The sequence below is a fragment of the Symphalangus syndactylus genome, chromosome Y (assembly GCF_028878055.3).
Source record: "Symphalangus syndactylus isolate Jambi chromosome Y, NHGRI_mSymSyn1-v2.1_pri, whole genome shotgun sequence".
Taxonomy (NCBI): Eukaryota; Metazoa; Chordata; class Mammalia; order Primates; family Hylobatidae; genus Symphalangus; species Symphalangus syndactylus.
In genome coordinates, this window is record NC_072448.2 from 18,940,775 (window position 1) to 18,958,209 (window position 17,435).

At 51.5% G+C, this 17,435-nt stretch overlaps 1 pseudogene; it reads right to left on the reverse strand.

Moving 5' to 3' along the window:
* Positions 1-17,435, reverse strand: part of LOC129476708 (uncharacterized) — a 99,624-nt pseudogene that overhangs the window by 67,162 nt on the left and 15,027 nt on the right.

Consider the following 17,435-nt stretch of genomic DNA (forward strand, 5'->3'; position numbering starts at 1 on the left):
GCATTAATTGTATGGAGTAGTGTTGGATGGATGGAGAAATCTTGACTGGATGGAGGGACATTGATTAGATTAAGGAGCACCGGTTGGATAAAGGGGCACTGGTTGACTGGAGGAGTATTGGCTGGATATAGGAGCATTTGTAGTACGAAAGGGCACTTAATGGATGTAGGAGCATTGATTGGATGGTGGAGTATTTTTCCAATATGGGGCACTGATTAAATGGAGGAACACTGAATAATTGGAGGAGTATTCGTTGCAGGAGTATTGGTTGTATAAAGGAACATTAATTGGGTGCAGTAGCATTGATAGGATGGGAGACTATTTGTTGGATGGAGTAGCATTGATTGGATGGAGTGGCATTGATTACATGGAGGGACACTGATTAGATGGGGGAGCATCAGTTGTGTAGAGGGCACTGATTGGATGGAGAAGTATCAGTTGGATACAGTGTTGGTTGAATAAGGCAGCACTGATGGAATGCATGACACCATTCCATACATGGAGTGGATGGAAGGGTGTTGGTTCCATGAAGGAATGGTGGCAGAATGGAGGAGGGGCCTTGCAGGAGAGGGGAGCCAAGATATACCTCGATGGCCTGGGTGTATTGTTCTACCTACTGGTGAATCTTGGAGATGGGCAAATCTGGCTGTGACTTCTTCACACTGATACTGGAGAGTAGAAGATGTGTCAGGCCCCATGTCTCCCACAAGGCTTCTCCTAGCCCACCCAAGCCTCTCCCAGAGCCCCACTCATTCTCCAAATTTCTACCCTGTGACTCCTCTCTACCCTCACTTAGGGAAGCCTACAATCTGAGTCCAGAACGCAGACACACAGACCTCTTCTCTATGGAGCAGTTTAGGGACTTGGTCCTGTCAATGAGTTGCAGAGGATGAAGACAGACACAGGCCTGCAGCAGCCAAGGCAAGACCCACCCTCTATCCCTGCAACTTCTCCATCCACCAATCGAACCTCAAACCCTTGTATCATGGGGATTTGCTGAGGACCAGGCAATGGGGGAATAACAGGAAAAAGCAGGGCCTGAGCCTGGTCTTCTTGTGGCTGGCATGTGCCATTGGCCTTTTGGGTATTAGTCCTGGATTGGGGAGAAGATAGTGATTTGACAGCTTGACCTACATTGGTTGTGGGGCTCAGGGTAGGTGAGCTCTGTTTGATGGTCCCCTTCAAGACAAAGGGGCTGGGTGTCCTGGGTTGCTGACATTTCTGGTCTTAGAAAACAAACAAATAAACAAACAGACAGACATCACAGATGACCCACTGCTTGTACCCCTCCTGCCTCACCCAGCACCTGTGGGAACAAATGCTGTGCCCTCCATGGGCCTCAGGTTCTCTATGGCCCTGACATGCTCTAGTTCTGGAGCTGGTGGTGAGGGACTGAGAAGTCTGGGGAAACATCTCTGGATCTTGGAAGAGGGTATCTGAGCCTTGCCCTCTCTGAGAATGTGGGCCCAGAAGGGGCTGCAAGGTCCAGGGGTGTGGTGTGCTGACCCACTCTGAGCTAGTCCCACAGGGCCCACAGAGTGGTGCAGACAGCAAATGTAGGGTCATCCCTGGGGTGGGGGTTCACCCAGACCCTCTGAGGCTCCAGAGCCCTAGATGTGAAAATTGACAGGAAAGTGAGTTGGGAAATGGGACAAAGGTGGGGGACTCATCACCCAAGAAACCCACTTCAGGATGAGACTTTGACCACGTCCAAAATTGCTTGCTGTGCAGGGGCCCATGGTCCCCTTTGGGGTAGAATTCGGAGGATCTTGTCCTCATCATACCTGCTTGTTTACACTTCATGGATTTTTGTTTAACACTTCCAGAGGCATCATGAACACCTCAAAGGTCTGAGGCCAACTCCAACACAGCCACTGTGCAAAGAGCTAACAGCAACTTATCAATGTGATGGCCTTCTACAGCAAAAACCAGCATGTCTTTACAGCAAACACAGGGTTTTCAGGCCTGGACTGATTTTTCTCTAGGCCTAAAGACCAAGAGTACATAGTGCCACTGGGAGCTCCAGGGAGTCACCCAGGCCCTCCCTTCTGGGTGCTGAGGTCCCTCGCATGACCCATTCACACATTTTGTACACTGGCTTCCCTGTGCCTCCCAATGCTCTTCCTTGGAGCTGTCTGCTGCTAGGAACAGGAATCCTCCCCGGGCCTGTGCTGGTTTCCCTGCAGCCTTCCTATCCCCAGATATGCTGGCATAGAGACAAGAGCCATGTCCCTGGCACTGCACCACCCCCTCGCTTCCCATCTGGAAAAATCAGCCCTCTCTGCTGGTCTTTCACTCAGCAGAGTCTCCACCTGGCTACCGTGAGCACATCCCTGGAGTACCCCACATAGGACAGGAGGGGCCACGGGCCTACGGCAGCCACACAATCATAAAGGCTGAAGCTTCCTGAGCTGTGACGACAAAAGCCAGGGTGTGGATTCTCATTACTGGCTGTGCCTGCTGCCTTTCCTCTTCAACAATCTCCTTAGTATCATGAGCTCCTCTCACGTGGACCCCTTCCCCCATCTGCTGTAAACATGTATCCCGGCACAGCCTCTGTGCCTTGTGCTATGGCTGCATTCTTGGGGTCTTAGGAAGCCAGGGACAGAGCCCAAGGCCTGACTCTGTGCTCCCCTGGTGCACTGCAGTTTTTGTAGCAGCTTAGTGCTCTACTGCCCGCAACCTTCCCCAGCATGACTGTAGAGAAGCTGAACAACCAGCAGAACAAGGAGGCCTCTGGACACAAAAATCGCCAAAGAGCAAGCATGGCCAGGGCAGAGGCCTGGACTCCCCACTGAGCAGCTCAAGACAGAATCCACTGGAAAGCTGGCACTGAAGGAGGTGCTGACCCTGCCAGGAGCGTGTGCACAAGAATAAACAGGGGCTCGCACATGGGCACATACAAAAACAGGTATGGACAGGCATACAGGCACACACATACACAGACACACACGAACGCAGCATACATACACACACACACACACGGGTACACATGAACACAGGCATGTGTACGGACACACAGGCACACATGGGCACACATGCACACATGGGCACACAGGAACACAGGGATGCACACATGAGCACACATGCATATGGGCAGTCACAAAGGCACATGCACATGGGCACACATGCACACAGGCATGTGCACATGGGCACACATATACACAGGCACACATGTGGGCACACACACAACCACACACATACATGGGTACAGACATGAGCATACACACATGGGCACACACACACGGGCACACACAAGCACATACATGAGCATACACACATGGGCATACATATACACAGGAATAGACATGGGCACACACAGGTACACACAAGCACACACAGAGGTACACACGGGCATATGCACATGGGCACACACCTGCACACACAGAGGCACATGCACACAGGCACACACATGCACAAGGGCATACACACGGGAACACAAATATACAGATAGGCACAGACGGGCATACACAAACCACACACGTGTGCACACGCACAAGCATACACACATGGGTGCACACATACACAGGCACACACATTGGTACACAAGCACACACACACAGGAGCACACACAGGCACACACGGGCACACACATGCACGCACACAGACACACAAAAAAAGGCATGCACATGCATACAGGCACATGCACACGGGCACATATGAACACAGGCATGCACACACACGGGCATACATTCATATGGGCACACACACAGGCACATGCACATGGACACATATATGCACATGGGCATGCACACATGGGCACACATACAAGCAGTCGCACATGGGCACACACACAACTACACACATACATGGGCACACACGGTCATACACACATGGGCACACACACAGGCACACACATGGGCACACACAAGGACACACATGGGCGCACATATACAAAGGAACACACACGGGCACACACAGCTATACTGGCATATGCACATGGGCACACACATGCACACATACAGGCACATGCACATGGGCACACACATGCGCACAGGCATGTGCACATCAGCACACATACACAGATAGGCACACAAATGGGCACACACAACTACACACATGGGCACACAGGGGCATACACACATAGCAGACATACACAGGCACACACATGGGTAAACACACAAGCACACACATACAAGGGCACACACATGGGCATACATAGGCACACATGGGCACACACAGGCATACACACATGGACACATATGCACATGGGCACACACACAGGCACACTCATGGGCACATGCACACGGATACATGGGCATGCACACATGGGCACTCACACATCAGCGTACACATGGGCACACACTCTGGCATAGGCAGACATCACACATATTCCTGCTCTGCAGCCTCATACCCCACCTGCTGGAAGGGGTATGAGGAAGAAGGGAAGACTTCCTGCCTGCTGCTAACGTTTGGGGCTCCCTTTGGTTTTTACTACAAGCAATGGAGTTTCTTCCTGTGCCTTTGTGGCCCTGAGGGGAAGCATTGTCTCCCTTCTGTGTCCAGCTGTCAGAAGACCCACAGGTGAGGAGCCCCATACCTCACCCATGGCTAGAAATTCACCAGGTGCATCTCCATGCATGTGGGACCCAAGAGTGAAGCTGTCCAATCAGCTTCTGAGGCCTGAGCCTCAGGTAAAGAGGAGGTGGCATGTGGGGGCCTGTGCTCCACCCCTGCTGCCCCTTACCATGGATGGCTTGTAGGGTGCTAGAGTAGGTCCCAGTCCAAAGCCGGGAAGTGTGGGAGCCAGGGACGCCCTGCCTGGGCTGCTCTGGGGTGCTCTGGCCTGCCCATGGAGGGCTGACTGCAGGAGATGCTGTGGGCTGGTACCTGTGTCCAAGTCCTTCTGCTCCCCATTGGTGCTGGCGGTGAAGGGCTGGCTCACTCCCTTACCTCCTTCCAACCATCACCATGCTCCAGTTTTGCAGTCTTGCTTAGAGAAACTTTATCTTTATCCTAGAAAAGAAAGGGATGCTTTCAGTCATGATTCCCAAATTAAATTCTGAAGCTCTCAAGATTGTGTTTCATGTGCCAGGAGAAGCAAATCTCTTATTTGAGCAATGAACACCTTTCCTGCACCCCAGGGCATGGTTGTGTGTGGTTGGTCACCAATTACAGAACCTTCACCCAGAAGCCTGTGGCTGGGCTGTGGCTCAGCCCTGACTCTGGCTCATGTCTCACCCTGCACACCCAAGGGACACTCAGGACGCTGGTGTGTGTGTGGAGAAAGCAGAGGAGACACACAGGCTACCTCCCACTCCACTCCTGCCTTTGTGGGAGGTAATGAACAATGAGAAAAAATGATGGCTTTGCCTTCTCAAAAGAGAGGCATTGCCATGCATAGCCATGTCCCCATCAGGAGCCTCCCTGTGGAGTGAAGGCTGGCAGGGCCTCCAAGGTGGGGCATGTTTTCCCCAGGTGAGTGGCTGGGCACAGCTCTGTCCACCTCGAGTTCTGAGTTCTGGCTGAGTTCTGCCCATCTCACACTGGCTGTGCTGTAGCTTTGCCTTTTCCATTTCTGAACATGGACTTTTCCACTATTCTAGAGGCCGCTGCACAGCCCCCAGCCCCCAGCCCCATCTCTGCCCTCCCAGAGAGGTGGAAGGAGCCCCTGCAGGGTAGCATAGCCCCTTGCAGGCCTGAGTGCCAGGTGCATTTACCAGGCAAGAGACAGGGCAGGGACTGTGAAGCCCTAATTCCAGCCCCGGTCCCAAGGTTGGCCTTGAGCAAGTGTCTGCCTCAGTGGCATAATCCACTGGCTAGAAGACGTGCCCTGGGGATGGGGGAGGGAGATGGTGCAACACATACAGCCTTCGGGACAGCAGGGTTTCTGTAATTTCTGCAGTCTCCTGAACTGTAGATGGGTACATGGAAATGGTACAACTTGGAGCCATGGAGGGAGAGGGAGAGGGTAGGGGAACCCAAACCCAAACCCAGGCCAAGGAGCGTGCCATAGTGGGAACACCGAGACAGACTCAGCCACCACCACAGCTGTCACAACAGGCCCCTCTCACAGACTAGACACTAGCACCAGAAGGGGCCCCAGCCCCTAGGCTGACCTGGGTCAGGCTGCTCAGTGGAGTCTTACAAATTCTAGTCAGCAACAGGACTGGACAGGTACAGCAGCCCCACTCCCTGGCCTTCCCAGTACATGTCACAGTTGGAGCCTCTAGAAATCGCAACTTCCTTTACATGGGGCAGCAGCCATGGAAAGGCACAGCCAAATGGCAGATCCACAGAGAAGATGCCAGGGCAGCGCCCATCCATACCAGCCAAGCATGTCACACAGAGGTCCTGGGTGCAGCGCCCACCCATGCCAGCCAAACACGTCACACACAGAAGTCCTGGGTCTACACCTTGTTGCCATCATGGACAGCACAGTCCCCAGAAGCATACTGCCCCCTTCTCCATCAGTAAGCCTTCTTTCTGGAACTTTCCTTAGGTAAGCTGCTGGCAAATACTGTGCGGTGGTCAGTGGTGCCTTCGGAGCACTGGAGGCCTCTGCTACTCCAGGGCTGAGATGTCCAGCTGTTCCTGGGAGTAGCCCAAGAAGCCCCAGCCACGGTCCTGCCTCCTGGGACCCAGATGCATCTTCTAGCGTGACTGGTCAACACTGCATCCACAAAATCTGGCAGTTAATCAGAGACATCCCTGAGTGACCATAGGAGAGCTTTCCAGAACATGCTGAAAGCTCAGCGTGGAACTAGAGTAGAGAAGCTTGCAAGCAGACCGAAGCCATGGCAGTGTGCCCACCTCTCCAGTGAGATACAGGGACAGGAGAAGGGTGCCAGACTGATCTCTGGGGAGATGGGGCCTTGGGACCACAACACCCACCCTAGCAGGGCAGGTCCCTCCAGGGCCTTGGGAGTGTTAACAACCAGCAGTGGCTGGTCCCTCCGAGGCCTAGGGTGAATAACACTCACCCTAGCAGTGCAGGTCCCTCCAGGGGCTTGGGAGTGTTAACATCCATTCTAGCAGTGGCTGGTCCCTCCCATGCCTAGGGTGAGTAACACCCACCCCAGCAGTGCAAGTCCTTCCCGGCCCTCGGCCTGGGTGTCCGGATGCAGCTCATCTGAAAGCTGGCTGCAGCTCCTCTGAGCTTTTCTATGGCCCCCTTGGAGTGAAGTCCCCATCCAGAATGAGAGAGATCCTCCACACAGCCAGGAAATGCCAGGGAAGAATGGCACACACCAGGAAGAAGCTCCAATCCTAAATTCCTTCCTCCAAGAACACTCTTGATGCAGGGGATGGGTTCTACCAAACATTTGAAGAGGCTACCATAACTAATTTCAGAACCTTATGAGGGTATTCTATGAAAACAAAATTATAAACCAACGTACCTTATGAACACACACAGGATATATTAAAAAAGACAACACAAACTATAGGACTAAGAATAGATATAAGAATGCAAAAAATTTGAAAAGCAATGTATTTCACCACATTAAGAAAATAAAGGAAAGAAGTCACATGCTCATTTTAACAGCTACAGAAAAGGCCTGTGATAAAATTCCACACTGTTTGTGATGTGGGAGGAAAGCCCCAAACTGATCAAGGCCTCCAGGAAGCCTGGACAGAAGGAAGACTCTCCCCAGGTCCATGGTCAAGATAAGAATGCCTACAGGCACCCTCTGACAAGCACTTCCAAAAGAAAATCTCCAAATACACAATGAACACTTGAAATGCTATTTCTCAGCAGGAAAATGCAAATTATAGCCACCAGGAGATGCACACCAGCACTTCCACTAGGACAGCTGGGAGAAGACAGACTCTGCAGGCCCCAGTAAACATCGGCGAGGCTTCAAAGGAGAGCTGCGCATGCATTTCCCGTCATGTGGTTGAAACAAGTACCTGTTCACAAACAAGTACAAGGACGTTCAAAGCAGTTTTGTTCGTAATACAAAAATGACAAAACTGAACTGCCCGTCCAAAGGCAAGTGAACAATTCTAGAATACAAATGGAATACTGCAGGGAGTGTGTGCTGTGAACATGGGGGTGTGCAGCATAAACACCAAGGATGAGCGCCATGAAAACGGGGCGCATGCCATAAACACCTGGTGCGCACCATAAACACAGGGTGTGTGCCATCAAAACGGGGATACGTGGCATAAACACCGAGGGCGAGCATCATGAAAACGGGGTGCACGCAGTAAACACAGGGTGCATGAAGTAAACACGAGGTGCGTGCAGTAAACACGGGGTGTGTGTGGTAAATGGCGGGGATGCATGCAATAAACACAGGAGGGGCATGCAGCCTCGTGGAGGAGCCCCATGCATACAGTGGCAGATGCATCCAGCAACCAAGCTGGAAACATCTGTACCCAGGCCTCCTCTGGAATCAGACTGGGCTCAATCCCTTTCTTCACAGATGGAAGCTTCTAGAAGATGGAACAGAGAAGAAAACATTAAACAGAGTGGACTTCTATCTTGGAAACTGGGCAAGAGTGAAGACTGCTCAGAACATTTTATGCACCACTGTCTAAGGACCCAGAGCCAAGGGATTTCCTTGGCTTTTTCTTTCTTAAAGCGGGAAGTTTTTGCTTTATTCTATTGATGAAAATCAGGAAGAGGAACACAAGGAAGGACTTCCACTTCTTTTTTTTTTTGCTTGAAACAATCTCACTCTGTTGCCCAGGCTGAAGTGCTGTGATGTGATCTCAGCTCACTACAGCCTATGCCTCCCTGGTTTAAGCAATTATCCTGCCTCATATACCCTGTACACCTATAATTATCCTGGGATTATAGGTGTGTACCACCACACACCAATAATTTTTGTATTTTTAGTAGAGATGGCCATGTTGACCAGGCTGGTCTCAAACACCCGACCTTGGGTGATCCTCATGTCTCGGCCTCCCAAAGTGTGGGGATTACAGGCATGAGCCACCATGGCCAGCCAGGAACTTCCACTTCTTAAACTTGGTGTGAGAACCTGAGGAGCTCAGTGTTTAAAGCATCAGGTGAGCCTCAGTGCAGACCGCATGTGGCAGAGCTGAGGATACAAAGAATGCAAATTTGCTGCTTCAGAGCTACACCTCTGGTGAGAGGAGATGAGGACGGTGTGTTCTACAGAGAGGAGTAATGCAGGGGAGGGGCAGGGCAGAGGCAGCATGCAAGCATATGAACTGCGTGGTTGGGGAAGCCCAACTGTTAGGTAAGCAGAAATGGTAGGAGCTTGCCGGGATATGCTGGCTGTGCTGATCTGGCCAGCCACAGGCCCTATGCTCTGAGCCTTAGGACTGGGAAGAGAAGCAGACCCAAGTCCATCAAGCCCAGCTTCCTCTGTGATGCTGCTCTATGTCCTTTTCTACCTCAGTGAAAAGATGGACGGAAACCACCCTCTCCAGGATCCCATGTGGGCCCACAGCAGCCTCAGGGCTGTCTGAGCCCAGCTTCGTCCTCCTTTGCTCTCACCATCAGACACGGCCTCCTGCTCTTCCTGAAGCATGAGGGTGAGTTCTGGGCTCTGTTGTGAGTACAGACCCCATCCCAGACCTGCTTGTGAAGCCACAGCCTGAGGTGGGATACACTGAGGCCTGGCCATGAGCCTCCCAGCTTCTCAGCTAAGGTCACTACTAGAATACTTGTCTTGGGGGAATGTAGCTCACAGCTCCTCACTTGCAGCACTGACAAAGCTACCTTCAGGGAGGGGTCTCAGACCAGATGTGAGTCTGTAACTTGTGCAGACTGGAGAGGTTTCCACTGAGACTCACTAGAGGGTTCACATGCTCAGTTCTCAACTGCAGCATCCATGCCCATGGATGCCATCTCCAGCTTCTTGGCCTCCACAAAGCTCACAAGCTCTGAGTGGGGCTGCAAATGTGGATTCCTACCAAGCTCCAGCTGCTCAGGTGACTCAGACAACACACTTTGAGAACCACCAAGTGGAGCTCAGTTGGCTGTGAGGCTGTCTACTCTGAGTGGCATGCACAGAGCACAATGAAACAGGGTGACTGTGCCATGGGGTGAGATGACACTGTTCTCTGTGGCCCTGGACACCTTTGGATCAGAACAAACCAGACACCTGCTGGTTCTTCCTGAGGCAGCTCTGTGGTTCTGGGACTCCGTGGTCAGCAGTGGTAAGAGACTGCATCTGCAGGACGGGCCCTGAGAGAAGGCCTGAGGAGGAGCCCTTTCTCTGACATGCCTGCCACTGTGCTCACTGGCGCAGCCAAAGGGACAGGCACAAGCCATCAGGTCAGCATGGACTCAGGATTCACCGCAGAGTCATGGGCTCCATTTCCATCTTCCATGTATATGTCACTGAGATTATGATTCTTTTGGAAAAATCTAAAAATATATTGTTTTTGATAACATAAAACATATCTGGGGAAGAGGGAGTTTATGGTAGAAAACTGAGCAGAAACCATTTCAGCGTGTATCAGGAGAAGTCAGGTCAAACGTGTGCACCTGAGTTCTGGCACTCTGGGATCACTTCCTCCCTAAGGAATACAGCCGCTTCTAATAGCAGCTGCAATCAGGAGTGTGTATTCCCAGGCATTCTATTTCAAGCTACTATGTTATTTCACTAAGAAAGCTCCACCAGGCCTGAGAGCTCCCTACTCCCTGTAATGCACTTAAAATTTGTCTGCCTCCATGAGGAAAATGCCTGGCTTTACCATGAGTAGTTGGGGAAAAAAATAAAACAGGACAGGCTGGGTGTGGTAGCTCATGCCTCTGATACCAACAGGTTGAGACGCTGAGGCTGAAGGATCACTTGAGCTCAGATGTTTGAGACCAGCCTGGACAACATGATAAGACCTCCTCTCCACAAAAAATACAAAAAGTAGCCATGTGTGTTGGTAAGCTCCTGTGGTCCCAGCTATGAGGAAGCTGGAAGTAGGAAGATTGCTTGAGCCTGGGGTGGTGGGCGGGGGGGCAGTGGTGCAGAATTTGCAGTGACCTGAGATTGTACCACTGCACTCCAGCCTGGGTGACAGAGCCTACCTTGTCTCAAACACACACACACACCTGAACCCAGAACACAGCTACCTTACTGGAAAAGCCCAGCATGAAATCAATGTGTCCCTCATGGCACATGTGTGAAAAGAGCTTGCACCTACCATATCAGGACCAGTTAATCAAGTGTCTCTTCTCCTTAAGCAAGAGAACAACTCAAAGCAGCTGAGAGCACACGTCAGCACTGGGGCTGCCTGCAAATCACAACACCCTGCCTCATGACCAACCATAACCTGCTCTCTGTGGCTCTCCTGGCCTTTCTCACACTACCCTGCCTGAAAAGCCTTCCCGTAAGTCCACTGATGCAGGGCTCCATTATGCCCAGCATGCTGGTGTGTCAAGTGGCTCAGACAACCACCTCCTCAATAAGCATTTGAGACCTGAGCCAGAAGAGCTCCCCCTTCCCTCCACTGCTTATTCATCTTCATCAGACCAGACAGAGGGAAGACTTGGAGTGACAGGTGCTACCTCACCATCAACGCCTGGGCCATCATCTCCTTTCCCCATGTGCCTTCTGCATCCTACCCAGGCCACCACTACCACGCTTACCCTAAAACCTGCAGGCATGGAGGCTGGGATCCTCTATGAAGCACATGACAGGTTTATTCAGCAATCCGTTCATGCAGCCACTTCAGAACTCCAGCATCAGACTCTCAAGGGCACGACCCAAATATCTTTGTTCCTAGAGTACAACCCAGGTGCAGAAGCCAAGCAACCCTTTCACAGACGTTTTGAGGTCCTGGAACTCCCACCCACATCACCCATGTGAACATGACATGCTTTTGATCCAAAACACGGCCCACTCCTCCATGCCCTCAGGGTGAAACCACACCATACACGACCTCTTTGTGAGACAGTGCTCAGTGGAAGCATGGAGAGTGCTGAAGCCGAAGCTTGGTGGCAGTGGCAGGAACTCAAGAGGATGGGGGCAGGGCTTGGGCTGCATGCACAGCATTCTGCACCATTGCAGAGCAGAGCTGCTCCCCATGAATGCTGAGTCCCAGGACCCAACCCCAGATGATGAGGAAGATGAGACCAGGATGGCTACGTGTAGCTATCCCAACACTCTGAGTGCTTACCCACAAAAGAGCAGGAACCACCAGGAAGTGTGATCCATCCTCGCACATTTCTGCCTCACCGCTGAAGGCCATACATTAGCATTCTGACCACCCATCTCCTCAGGACTCAGGAGGACACACCAACCCACCCACCAAACCCTGATCCTCCATAGGCTTCACAAACATGTGACCCTGTGTGTGAACTTGGCAGTGTGGTGCTGACTAAGCACCAGCTTCAGCTCATCCTTCACTGATGGCTGCAAGCCATGGTACCCACCTGGCCCTGCACATGGCATGAGGAACTCTGGACAGAGCAAGTGGGAGCAGACACTCAGACAATGCCCAGACATCAAGGGTCTCAGAGCTACTGTCATTTAGCACCTGCATATGTCCATGTTCACAAAATGCTTCACAATTAACCAAAAAGAAGTGAACTGAATCACCACCATGTTGCTGCTGAGAGGAAGTTCATCTTGCTGGTTATGTTCGCATGTGTAATCCCTGCTAAGTTCACACCACACCAAACCCACAACATGAGCAGAGAGGCAAGCTGCAGCACAGGAAGCAGCAAGAGGCCTCACAGTAGTGACCTGGGGACCAGAAGGCAGCCCAGAGCAAGCAGCACCCAGGAACCACAGTGAAGGGACCCTGCCCACCAGGGAACAGAGAGGGTCAGACAGGTCACAGATGAATGGCCTGCCACACACGCCAAGCAGGGAGGAGGAGCAAGGAGGCATGAGGATCAAAGGATGACAGCAACAGCACAGCAAGAGATGACACACATCCTGAACAGCAAGGCCCTGCTTCATCATTCACTCCACCAGCCACTCCTGTGCCTGCTGCAGAGACAGGAAGATGTCTCAGGGCAGACACCTGACTTTTTGACAGTCACAAAGAGAACACATGGCAAAGCCTGAACTTGAACCAGGATCTGCCCAAGTTCACATTCACTGGGCACACCCCAGAATTCGCATCTCCCCCCAAACTGCAGGACAGGAAGTTTGTACTTTCTAACCCCCTAGAACCCAGCAGCACCCACCAATACTGCAGGACAGGAAGTTTGCACCCCAGGAAACTGCATCACACCCCACACTGCAAGGCAATAATTTTGCATCCCGGGAATCAGCATTAACCACACATTAATAAAATACAGTGGTTTTGAGTTAAATCCCATTTTCCTATTCGTATTTAGAATAAAGCAAAATTGGAATTAACATGCCCCAGCACTGCTTGCAGTCCAGATACCTGAATGTCTGACAGGCCTAATGAAATCCAGGAGAGAAATCCTGTATTCCTGGGGGTAGAAACGTGTAGCCACGTTGAGATTCAGGGCAATTTCTGTACATAAAGCTATCATTTAATGCTTAACTTTGGTTCCCAAAAACAAATACAAAAAAATCAAGGCCAATATTGGAAAGATCACTCCTTACCACCCTATTCACCCCTGGCTGCAGACAGGGGCACAAGGAAAGGGCTGGAGGGCAGAGAACAGGCCATATGCGGGAAAGACTCCATTCCTGCCTCATCCCCATCTGGGTGCAGTGTGTATGCAGCGGGGGGAGTGGGGCAGCATTACCTTTTCCCCAGTCTGCTTCTCCACTATGTTGCTGCTGAGGGGAAGTTCTTCCTGCTGTGGTGCTTTACGGCACCTGCCCTTGGGCATCATCCTGCTCCTCGCCTGATCTTCATTTACATGGCCAGTGCTTCATCATCAACCACCTGCTTCAAAAGAGAGGACACACAATTCATTGAATTCAGAGGCTGCACAAAACTTATCCACTCTCACACTGTCCTTGATAGACCCAGTAACTGGTCAAGGCAGGCAGCTGTTCTGATCAGGCCTGGGGCTGGGACCAGGCCCATGAAGGGACTTCTCAGGATTTGCCTCCCATAAAGTGGTAACCAGCAACAGGAGTGGCAGCTTTGAGCAGGAAGGAGAACAGAGAGGGCTCAAGCACTTCGTGGTGGCAGAAAGGGACATATGGTACATATGGTCTAGGGTGTGGCTATGTTCTGGGTGGCAGTCAGCAGCACCTGGATCCTGGGTCTCAGCTGGTACAGGCTGCACCCAAAATGGTCATGCACCACAAAACAGTCCCTTCCCTGCAGCACAGGCAAGGCCACAACATGCAGTGCAGTACCTCAGCCCTCAGGTCTGGCAGGTCATGTCCACAGCCTCAACCTCACACCCCATTCACCACCTGGGAAGTAGCTCCTATCCCCACCAGGCCTGTACTTCTTGCATACCCAGTTCCCTAACTTGGTGGGCAAGGGGTGTCTCTGAGGGAGTCCCACAAGTTCTGAGGTCCCAACTCCACACTTATGGAAGCAGATGTCCTCACTGGGATTCAGGCTCCAGCTTGTGGGTTTCCCAGGAAATCCAAGGACACAGACTGTATTATTCATGTTTTATTTTTATTAATCATATTTTATTTTAGGAAATTTTGGCATCTTAAAAGTTTCTGCCCAGGGAGAGACTGCCCCTCTCAGAGCCAGCAAATTCCTAGATAGCCAAGGGCTCCCAAGCAACCCAACCACCTTCTTATCCAACTCGTAAGTTGGTAAGAGTCCACACCGAAGCCAAGCCCTGCCTGAAACAAGCACAGAGCCAGGTACAAAAGCCAATCCCTGCCTGAAACAATCGCAGAACCAGGTAATACAGGAAGCTAGAAAGCCAGGTAATACAGGAAGCTAGGAAGCTACAGCACAAAGCCTGCAAGAACTTTCCAAAGTAGCCACTCCTGAACTATTTGCTCTGCCCCGTCCCACTCTTCCTGCAGAAAACACAACAGGCAGTGGCGGAGGCCTTCCCCAAGCCCCTGCTTCTTACTTCCGGCCACCATGGTGTGAGGTGGCCCATCTGCAACACGCAGTGCTAGTGCACTTCTTCCTTCCCAGCCTCGTCCTGGTCTCTTCTGTAGTGGTACCAACTTCACCACGCCATGACCAGCATGGACACCCTTAGGAGCATGGGCCTCCTCCCTGCCTGCAGGCCTTCTAGGTTTGTTCACCATCACAGCCAGGCCTTCCTGGTGCATTTACAAGAGGAATGGGGGAACACCTACACCCCCATGCCCAAAGCCACTGTCCCCCATCATGTCCTTGACACATCAGTTAGAAAACATTTCATACAAACCAGTCTGTGCATGCATCTCTGCTCTTTTCGCCACAGCAGCACCTCTGTGCACGACCATTCCAAGAGAAATAGCTTATGCAACATGCTCCCCTGTATTTACCATCTCACTCACCCATAAAATGTGGTTTTTGAAACAAAAGGTGCAGACACAAATGTGGGTGGCAGCTCCAGTCCCAGCCTCTCTCACTTGCACCCAGTCAGCTCAAGCTTACACTGTGTGCCCTTCCCCCGGATGCAGGCTTGGGTGAGACCACAAGATGCTTCTCCTCAACACCTTCTCACAACCTGCTTTGTCTTTCCAAAATAAATGATAAAATCTCACAAAGTGCTGTCTTAGTACTTAACTGGCATAAGAACATATCTAAAGCTATTCTGGAGAGAAGGGCAGGTCAGGTCAATGTATTCACTGCCTGACACCTCCACCTGCAGGGCAGGTGAGCAGGTGTTTCTATCCACTATCCCTGATGGTTGAGGCCAGAGATAGTTTCTCTCTCTACCTGAACCTATTAATTTTACATTCTCTTCCAATTGTCCACCACAAAACTGGAATGTCTCAGCCTGGAGAAATGGCATCTCAACACTTGACTCAGAGAAGGCTGTTCAAACTGATGGCTGTGAAACTCCATGGTAATGTTTAAGTAGAAGTTTAAGGATTATCAGCAAGTAATATTTTTAAAAATCCAGACTGCCTGCTCTCAGGATGGAAAAATGGGGTCTTCATCATGGTAGAGTCCACTACCCTGATCCCGGATGTGAGTGTATGGCCCATGGACAATGTCTGGGCCCTGACAATGAGGGGGCATATCACTTCACTCCTGAAACACCTGATTTTCTCCATGTCCCTAGCTTGGTGCTGTGCCCAGGAACCTTTCCCAATGGACCAGGGATCTGAGAGTCCACTCAGGAGGTGGAGGAAATGGGTCGCACCCATCAGGCAGAATATCACAGTGAACACTCCCGGGGCTTGGGAGTGTTGTCCCAGGAGTGTGCTGTGTTTTCTGGAAACAGATGTTTCTCCAGCCACCAGCATGACAATAGCTAAGACCATCCAGGTTTCTGCCCTTCCAGGACCCTCATGTCCACCTGGCCTTGCTGCAACATATTACCGATGGTAATGTTACCAATAGCAGCTATGTGCTTGAGGCCCTGCAACCTCAGACCCGCCTCTCCATGAACCACCACCCTCATCACAGTCATAGAGATGGGTGACAGCTGAGATGTGCTGCTGAAGCATTAGGTGGATGTGGATGAAGCTGGTTTGGATGTAGCTGCCATCTAGCCCATCCTACACCTCCCGGGACCTGTCTGCAGACACCAGGCATGCAGCATGTGGCCCACTCTAGAGACTTTTTCAGGGAGACACCAGATGAGGACAAAGGCTCCGGTTGCTTTTGTTCTCTTCCAAGACTTGACATCCTAGTCCTCCTAGAAGCCACCCTGGTGATGCCTCTGGCACCTCTGGTCCCCCACTGCACTGTGTTCCCTCTACTGGGCTCAGGGCTTGTCAGCCTTGCCCCTTGCTGTCAAATGGCAGAGCTAGCCAAGGGCCAAGACATTGTTACTCAGCCATGTCAGTGACTTCTCCCAGGGGCTGCACAGCACTCTGAAATCAAGCCAACAGGCTCTGCTGATTCACTGGTGGTTACATTGACTGCTGCAATGTCAGTTTAGCAAAAACCCCAGGAATTTCAGCCTATCTGGTCTCTTCAGCTGACAATTGAAGAGCAGGCACTGGTGGGGAATCCAGAGCTGCCTCTACTGGGCTTCCAGGATCAGAGCTAGGCCAGGATGACCCTGAGACACCTGTGGGGCAGGGCAGGATGTGGAAAGGGGGGCTGTGGGGTGGGGCCTGTGGGGAAGAGGCTGTGGGGCAGTGTGGGGAGTGGGGTGCTTTGGGGCAGGGCTGCCCTGGAGCACTACTTGCCAGATGCCTTTACATCACCAGGGAGTTCCTGGAACATGGAGATTCACAGGTCCACTCAGACTTTCTTAATCCACACCTGCACTTTAATCATGTTCTGTTCTGCATACTAACATCTGAGAAGCACTGCACAAGAAAAAACTTGTAATGACACAACTCATTCTTAAAACTCACAGAAAAAAAGACTTCTTCGGGGTTGAAATTCACCTTCAGTAAAGGGATAGAATGTAAGTAGGGCTGACCCCTTGAATAACCTGGCTCTGGGTTTGCACTGCATGGGTTCACTTATACACAGATTTTCTTCCACCTCTCTACTCCTGAGACAGCAAGACCTACCTCTCATCTACCTCTTCAGCCTCCTCA